Consider the following 9,199-nt stretch of genomic DNA (forward strand, 5'->3'; position numbering starts at 1 on the left):
GAAGTGAGAATCTTTGTTTTCTTGATGTTGGGCTTCAATTCATACTCAATCCATATAGTCATTGACCTTCTGCAGCAAATGCCTAGGACCTCTTCACTTTTTGGCAATCAAGATTGTGTCATCTCCATTATGCATGTTGTTGATCAGTCTTCCAACATTCCTAAAACCCAGCCTCCAGGATGATCTGTTCTGCATATAGATTGAAAAGGTATGGAGAGAGAACAAATCCCTGACATACATTTTTCCTGATTTTGAACCGTGCAGTGTTTCCTTGCTCTGTTCTGATGACTGCCGTCTGGTCCAAGTATGTTGTTGTTAGGTGCTGTCAAGTCGAGTATGATTCAAGCAACCCTATGAACAGCAGATCTTAACTCTGGCCTATCCTGTGCTATCTTCACACTTCGTAATACACTACTGGGGTCCATTACAGCAGTCACCTTGTTAATCTACCTGGCTGAAGGTTTTTCTCTCCTTTGCTGACCCTCCACCCTTCCAAGCTTCATGTCCTTCTCCAAGGAATAGCTTCTCCTAGCAACAGGCCCAAAGTGTGTGAGGCAAAGCCTCATCACCCTTGTCTCCAAAGAGCACTCTGGCTTTACTCTCTCCAAGACATACTTATTTGTTGTTTTGACAGTCATGGTATGTTCAGTGCTCTTCTCTAACACCACAACTCAAAGGCAAATTCTTCTGTCATCCCTATTCATTGTCCAGCAAGTGATCAGAAAGACCATGGCCTGATTCAGATGCACCTAAGTCTCCAAACTGACATCATTACTCCTCAATAATCTAGAGAGGTCCCTAACTGCACACTTTCCCGGTGCAATATATCTCCTGGTATGGAAGGTGTTAATTATAGATCCAAGTAAGATGAAGTCATTGACAGTTTCAATCTCTCCATCCATCATGACACTGCCTATTGGTCCAGTGGTAAGAATCTTTGTTTTCTTGACATTGAGATGCAATCCATATTGAAGGCTACATTCCTTGATCTTATGCAACTAGTGCTTGAAATTCTCACCTCCAGTTAGCAAGGTTGTGTTATTTGCATAATGCAGGTTATTGATGATCTCCCTCCGATCCTGATGCCATATTCCTCTTCATAGAGTCCAGCTTCTCAGATTATTTTCTCAGCATATATATGGAATAAGTATGGAGAGAGAATACAACCCTGACACTCTCCCTTCTTAATTTTAAACCATGCAATGTTCACTTGCTCTCTTCCCACAACAGCCTCTTGGTCTAGGTATAGGTTTTGCATGAGCATAATAAAGTGCTCTGAGATTCCCATTCTTCTCAATGTCAGCCACAACTTGTCATGATCCACACAGTCAAACACCTTTACATAGTCAGTAAAGCACAAATAGACATTCTTATGATATTCTCTACTTTCAGCCAGGATCTACCTGACATCAACAATGATATTCCTGGTGCCATGGGCTCTTCTAAATCCTGCTTAAATTTCTGGCAGTTCTCTATCTATGTATGGTTCCAGCCATTTTGAATTCTATTCAGCAGTATTTTGCATGCATGATATATTAAAAATATTGTTCAATAGTTTCCACATTCAGTTGGATCACTTTTCTTGGGAAATGAGAACAAATGAGACCTTTTCCAATTTATTGACCAGACAGCTGTCCTCCAAATTTTTTGGCATAGACGGTTTAACACATCCAATTGAAACTAGTCAATTGGTATCCAATCATTTCCTGGAGCCTTATATTTTGTCAATGCTTTCAAAGCAGTTTTTGCTTCCTCCTTCATTACCATTGGCTCCTGCTCACATGGTACCTCCTTAAATTCTTATGTGTCAATCAGTTCTTTTTGATAGAGTGATTCTGTGTATTCCCTCAATCTTTTTTTGATGCTTTCTCATTCACATATATATTGCACATAGAATCTTTCAGTATTGAAACTCGAGGTTTAAATTTGTTTTTCAGTTTGAGAAAAGCAGAGCAAGTTTGTCCCCTTTTATTCTCCAATTCTAGCTTTCTGTACATTCCATTATAATACTTTCCTTTGTCTGCTTGAGCCGCCCTTTGAAATCTTCTGTTCAGCCCTTTCATTTTGCAATATTTTCCCTTTGTTTTGGCTTCTCAGTGCTCTAGTGACATTTTCAGAGTCTCTTTTAATGTCCATTTCGTTCCAAGTATAGGTTTCATATAAGCACAGTCAAGTGTTCTGGGATTCTCATTCTTCTCAGAGTTAGCCACAGTTTGTTGTGATCCACAGTCAAATGCCTTTGCATAGTCAATGAAATGCAGATAGACATTCCTCTGACACTCTCTGCTTTCAGCTAAGATCCATCTAACATTGTCTATAATAGCCCTAGTACCCCAACCTCTTCTAAACCCAGCCTGCACATCTGTCAGTTCTCTGTTGATGTGCTGTTCGTGTCATTTTTTTTTAATAATTTTCAGCAGAATCTTGCTTGCATGTGATATTAATGACATTTTTATATAATTTCCACATTCTGTGCAGTCACTCTTTTTTAAAGTGGGAACAAATATGGATATCTTCCAGTTAGTTGACCAGGTTATTTGCCTTCATATTTCTTGGCACAACTTGATGAGCATGTTTAGGGCAGTGTCTGCTTGTTGAAATATGTCAGTTGGTACTGTCAATTCCTGGGGACTTGTGTTTTGCCAATTCCTTCAGAGCAGCTTAAATTTCCTCCTTCATCACCATAGGCTCTTGATCATATGTTGTTTCATGAAACTCTTCAGTGTCAGCCAATTATTTTTGTTACAAGGATTGTGTTCTCCTTCCATCTTCTTCTGATGCCACCTGGGTTCTTCAACATTCTGCCCACAGAATCCTTAACTATTGCAACTTGTGGCTTGAATCTGTTCTTCAGTTCCTTCAGCTTGCAGTCTTCCAAATGTCTTGGCATATCCTAGTGAGCAAATCTAGGACTACATCTATTAGTTAAAACATGTCTATTGGTCTTCCATCATTTCTTGACCCTTTATCTTTTTATAATATCTTCCATGCAGCTTAAACTCCTTCCTTCATTATTATTACTTCTTGTACTTCTTGCTGAAATGATTCAGTGTCAAGCAATTATTTTGTATAAAGTTACTTTATGTATTTCTTCTATCTTCTTTTGGTGCATCATTCAATATTTTGCCCATATTATTCTTGAATATTGCAACTTGAGGCTTGCATTTGTTCTTCAGTTCTTTAGCTTGAGAAATGTTGAGTGTGTTTTTCCATTTTGATTTCCTAACTCCAGTTCTTTGCATATTTTATTTTAATATTGTGCTTTGTCTTCTCAAGCTGCCCTTTAAATTCTTCTGTTTGGATCTCTACTTCAGCATTTCTCCACTTTGTTCTGACTTCTCTACATTCTAGTGCAAGTTTCAAAAGTATGGTATACATTTTGGTCTTTTCTTTCCCCTCGGTTTTTATAATTTTTTCATGAATGATATCCTTGAAGATTATGTCTCATAACTCAGCTGACCTTTGTCAGCTGTTCAATGCATCAAATGTATACTTAAGCTGGTTTTTAAATTTAGGCTCAATGCCTACTTTGTTTCTTGTAGACTTATGTCCATTTTCTTCCATCTCAATATAAATTTACATATGAGTAATTGATAATTTGTTCCACAGCCAGACCCTGGACTTATTTTGACTTCTGTTATTGAACTTCACCGTGAATTCTTTCCATAGATGTAATCAATCTGATTCTTGTGCAGTTTATCAGGTGAGAATATTCACTATTTGTGTTTATTTATTTTTAAAAGATATTTATAATCATTGATTGTGGATAATTAAACCTTTCAATCTCTAGCCTCATTTCTGTCACTAACGCTAGATTTTCCAGCTCATAATTTTTCTTTGTTTCCAACTTCTGCATTCTTATTTTTAAGAAGTTTTTATTTTTACTGATACCAATTTTTATTAATACATCTTGATTGCATTTTGGGTCTATTTCAGACTGTGATAGTTGGCTGTTGTTGTTGTTAAGTGCCATCAAGTGGAAAATGACTCAGAAGTCCTCAATTTATTTGTCTAATAATTTGTGAATAACTTATTTATTTAATTATTGGTACATTTGAATAATAGTTGTGCCAATAGATCTTTTTAACAAATTCTTGTTCATTTGCATACTATAAGTAGCTTACATTGTGTTTCATTCATGTGCATGGTATTTTATGTAATCTTTCACTTACACTGTGTGTCATATATATTGTGTTTTATATAATAAATTACTATTAATCTCTGTCTATTATTATCCCATCTTTTTGAATCCCTATTGAATCTTTTCCTTCATCCCTCAATCCACCCCCTGAGCTTTGCTATCCAAGTGATTTTTACCCTTCCCCTCTTTACATCCTCTCCTTTCCCATTCTGGACATTTATACACATCTTACTAGTTATCCCTCTCTTTTTACAATAATAATCTTATGCAGAATTTGTCATTATGAGCTGAGTTACTTTACTCAGCATAATGTTGTCTAGACTGTCCTATGTTACATGCTATTTTACAAAACTTAGTGCTGCATAGTATTCCTTTGTATGTATGTAACACAATTTCTCAAACTATTGATTTGTTGATGGACATTTGAGCTGTTTCCATATTCTTGTTATTGTGAATAATGCTGCAACGAAAATAGGTGTATCTCCATTCATATCAATTCTAATTTCCTTAGATTATATTCCTAGTAGCATCACACTTCAGGAAATATCTTGAAATCTTTTCTTTGAGAATGAATATAACACTATTCCTCTTCAGTTTGTCATTCCCATCATAATAAATCACATAATAACCTAACCAAAAAAATCACCAATGGCAATTCATATCAGCTCCCTAATGGCCAAGATGTTGATGTTTATATAGTCTTTTTCACTTTTTACAACTTCCAATCTTACTGTGTTTTTACTTTGTAAATTCCATGTTCCACTTAATAATCAATATTTTCAGTTGTTTCTACTAATTTTTTAGTGTTTTCCAATCTGAGGAGTTTTACTTCTGGTTCTATATCTAATAATAATGATAATATAACATGTTATTCATAGGGTTTTTGAAGGTCTGTGAAGTGGATGGCCAGTCCCGATTCTTAGTTTGTTTCAATCTAGAAGAACTGCTAAAATTAATGAGTGAGCCTGCTGGCATTTGAAATATCAGTGAGACAGCTTCCAGTACCACAGCAACATGTGATTCTGTGAGCCCCAGCATAATAAATGTTCAAAAGATTGTACTCTGCCAACAAGTGTCCTTCCCAAAGGCATTCATATTTCTTCCTCTGTAAGCCCCCAAATCCTTTATTCTTGCTCATGTCAGTCCCTGGGTTCTGCTGCCTCTGATATTGCTTTTTCTCCACTGTTCTCACTCCTCATTGTTTACTATCTCTCTGGTAATTAAAGCTTTCTGACTCCTGAGTCAAAGGATGTACTTCTTTGTTCGCTTTTCTTTCTTATTGGCAGTGAGATTCTCCACTTTCCAGTTCTGAGCTGGCTCATGTTAAGTCTAGCAGAATGGTGTAAGTGACAATAACTACATTAGTGTCATATATATTTTATTTGCATGGTCTCATACCATAAGAGTGCCACTTATTTATTTTATTAGCAAAACTTGGGTCTCAACACCAAGAAGGCAAAAATCCTCACCACTGGATCAATAGGTAACATTTTGGTAGATGGAGAGAAGAATGAAGCTGGCAACAATTTCCTCTTACTTGGATCCACATCCTTAGTACCCCCAGTCAGGAGATCAGGAGATACTAAGCACATCTGCTGTCAGGGACATCTTCAAAGTCCTGAAGAGCAATTATGTCCGTTTAAAGACTAAAGTTTGCCTGATTCATATCATGGTCTTTTCAATCACTTGCTATACATTTTAGAGCTGGACAGTGAATAAGGACAACAGAAGAAGAATTTATGTTTTTGAGTTGTGGCATTGGAGAAAACTACTGAATAGCTCATGGGTGACCAACAGAACAGACAGATCTTGGAAAAAAGTGTGATTAGAGTGTGTTCCTTGGAGATTAGGATGGCAAATCTTCATCTCATGTACTTAGGGCATGTTTCTAGGAGAGGTTATTCCTTGGAAAAGAACATCATGATTTGAAGGGTGGAGGGTTGATGGAGGAGAGGAAAAGCCTCAGAGAAAGGCATTAATACAGTGTCAGCTGCAATGGGTTCAAGTGTGTCAGGTATGGTAAGAATAGTGCAAAATATCACAAGATTCAGATTTGTTGTTCACATGGTCATGATGAGTTGTTTGTGACTTCAAGACACCTGACAACAGAAACAACAATGAACATATTTAAGATTCCAGCCTCATTTCCAGTATCATTTTCATAATTTATAATTACAACTCAACAGAATACACAATATGTCTAACAATGAGCTCAAGTATATCAGACATGGTGAGGATGGCACAGGATAGGGCAAGATTCAGATGCATTGTTGATAGAGTTGCAATGAGTCATAGTCCACAATGTCACATAACATATTTAAGAAGGGCTCATTGATGCTAACATCATTGAGTTCTTGCATATTAAAATATATATTTATCCTTGTTCTTTGATTTAAAGTTAATTAATTGAATATTCTTCTGTTGAAGACCTTTAACCATTGATCTGTTGTCTTCTAACTTGGAATAAGTTTATGAATATATTTGTAGTCAGTTTTCCCCTCCCATAAAATGACATTTCTTTTTCCTGGTTGCTTACTGAATTTTTTTCATTATCTTTGAAGTGTGATAGTTTTATATAAGTCTATCTTGATACAGTGAATTCTGCATCAATTTTTAAGCATTTTTAAAAAAAAATTAAAATTAATAATTTTTCTATCTCACATAATTGTTTTCGTCTTCTCAAATCTATTCTTTGTTGTTTAGCAAATTTTATTTTCTTTAATCTTTCATATAGATTGTATTCTTACTTCTTTTTTTGAGTTTTGTTAAGTTCTTTCAATTTTTTTCTAGTGTTTGCGTTTTCTGATTACATACTTTGTATACCTTCCTTCTGTTTCTTCTCATTTATATTTTTCCCATTTCAATATATCTGTAATTAGAACTCATTTCAAAGAGACCATATTATTTTTTAAAAAACATTCTTTCCTGCCACAGAAAAAAGATGATATTATTATTGACTTGTTGGTCTAGCTGTCTTCTATAATACATTATTCTTGCCTTTTGTTTTTATATTTATATGTGTTTGAATTCTATGCCAGTATCATTCTTACTGTAACTTATCTTTGAATGAGTGTCACTGCTTCTTAACTGCCTTTTATCTGAAGAACCAGATGAAGATTGATGGATGTAAGCTGGAGCAAGCAATAACATAAAGTTATTTTCTAATTATCTCTGCTATGTTCTCCATTTTGAGAGTGAAGAGAATTTCTGCCTACCTTAAGGTGAAGTATGTGTGTCTCTCATGATTTAGCATATACTTTTCTTCAGCTACAAGTTTCTGGATAGTACAGATGGTTAATAATACAATCTACTACAAAATAAAAGGTTGGAAATTCAAGTCCACCCACCCAGAAGCACTTAAGAAGAAAGGCCTTCTGATATACTCTGAAAAGTCAACTTCTGAAAACCCCACAGAGCACAGTATTATTCTGACACATGTGAGGTCACGATGAGTTGATTACAGCCCTGTGACACCTGGTTTATTCTTTAGATGACAAAGATCACACCTATAGAGCTAATTCCAATGTCTCTGTCACTGTCTTCCTTACCCTTTAAAATCATTCCAACTTGACCATCGTGATTATTATTTTGTGCCTTCGAGTTGCCTGTGAGTCATAGCAACCCTATGTACAGCAGCTCTGAACCCTGTCCTGTTCTGAGACAGTCTCACTGACTGACACTTGCCCTCCTTTCCCTTTTTACTGTATCAATCCATCTCATCCAGGGTCTTCCTCTCCTGCACTATACCTCCATCCTTCTAAGTATGATGTCCTTCTTCAAGGAGTGGTATTTCCTGGCCATGTGCTCTAAGTATGTCAGATGAAGCTTCAAAATCTTAGATTCCAAGGAGAAACTTGGTTTCACCTTCTCCAAGACAGATCTGTTTGTTTTCTTGGTGGTCAAGGGCATTTTCAATATTCCTCTCCAACACCACAACTCAAAGGCATCATTCTTCTTCTGTCATTTTAATCATTGTCCAGTTCTCTGATGCATAACAAGAAATTGTGAAGATCATGTCTTGGATCTTGGATCATATGCACCTTAGTCTCTAGACTGACATTGTTGGTTCTCAGCACTCTGAAGAGCTTCCTGACAGCAAATTTTCCCAGTACAATTCATCTTTTGATTTCCTTGCCTGCTGGTGCCAGGAGTGTTGATTATAATAAATAGGGAACTAACAATATCATGACAACTTGAAAAAAAGATTAAAATTGTCAAAGATTTTATTTTACTTGAATCTGCAATCAAGACCCATGGGAAACAGCAGTCAAAAAAACAAATGTTATTTTGCCTTGAAAAACTTTGTTACCATTGTTCACTTTAAAGCATAAAGATCAAGGATATCAATTTGAAAACTAAAGTGGCCTTGTTGTTTTTGTTACATGCCAACAGGTCATCTAGAACTCAAAGCAATCCTGTGTACAATAGCTCTGAACTCTGCTTTGTCCTGAGCCAGTCTCACCGTCTCCAACATACCTTGAGTCAAACTATATTTGAATGATAGTGGTATTCACTGGACTTCTTTTCATTCATACAGATATTATCCTGTCACTCACAATGCTGTATTTCAAAATGGATATAGAAATGACTTTTTAAACTATGAAATTGACTCCATTTTTCTCCACCTTTTCATTTCTGGCATAGCAGATCATATGATTGTCTGATTGAAAATGTCCCGAGCCAACAGATCTCATTTCACAATACCTAATATGTCAGGAATAGATGGAATACCAATTGACATATTGCAGCTAACAGATGCTGCTCTGGACGTGCTCACCAAGTTGTGCCAAGAAATCTGGAGAAGAACCACTTGGCCAACTGACTGGAAGAGATCTGTATTTGTTCCCATTGCAAAGAAAGGTGACCCAGCCGAGTGTGGAAATTATAGAACAATCTCACTGATTTCACATGCAAGCAAGATTTTACTGAAGATTATCCAAAAATGACTGGAACAGCACATTAACAGAGAACTACCAGAAGTCCAGGCTGGGTTTAGAAGGGGTCATGGTACTAGGGATATTATAGCTGATGTTAGATGGATCTTAGCTGAAAGCAGAG

The sequence above is a fragment of the Elephantulus edwardii genome, unplaced genomic scaffold, assembly GCF_000299155.1.
Source record: "Elephantulus edwardii isolate Elephantulus edwardi_28Jun2011 unplaced genomic scaffold, EleEdw1.0 scaffold00168, whole genome shotgun sequence".
Classification (NCBI taxonomy): Eukaryota; Metazoa; Chordata; class Mammalia; order Macroscelidea; family Macroscelididae; genus Elephantulus; species Elephantulus edwardii.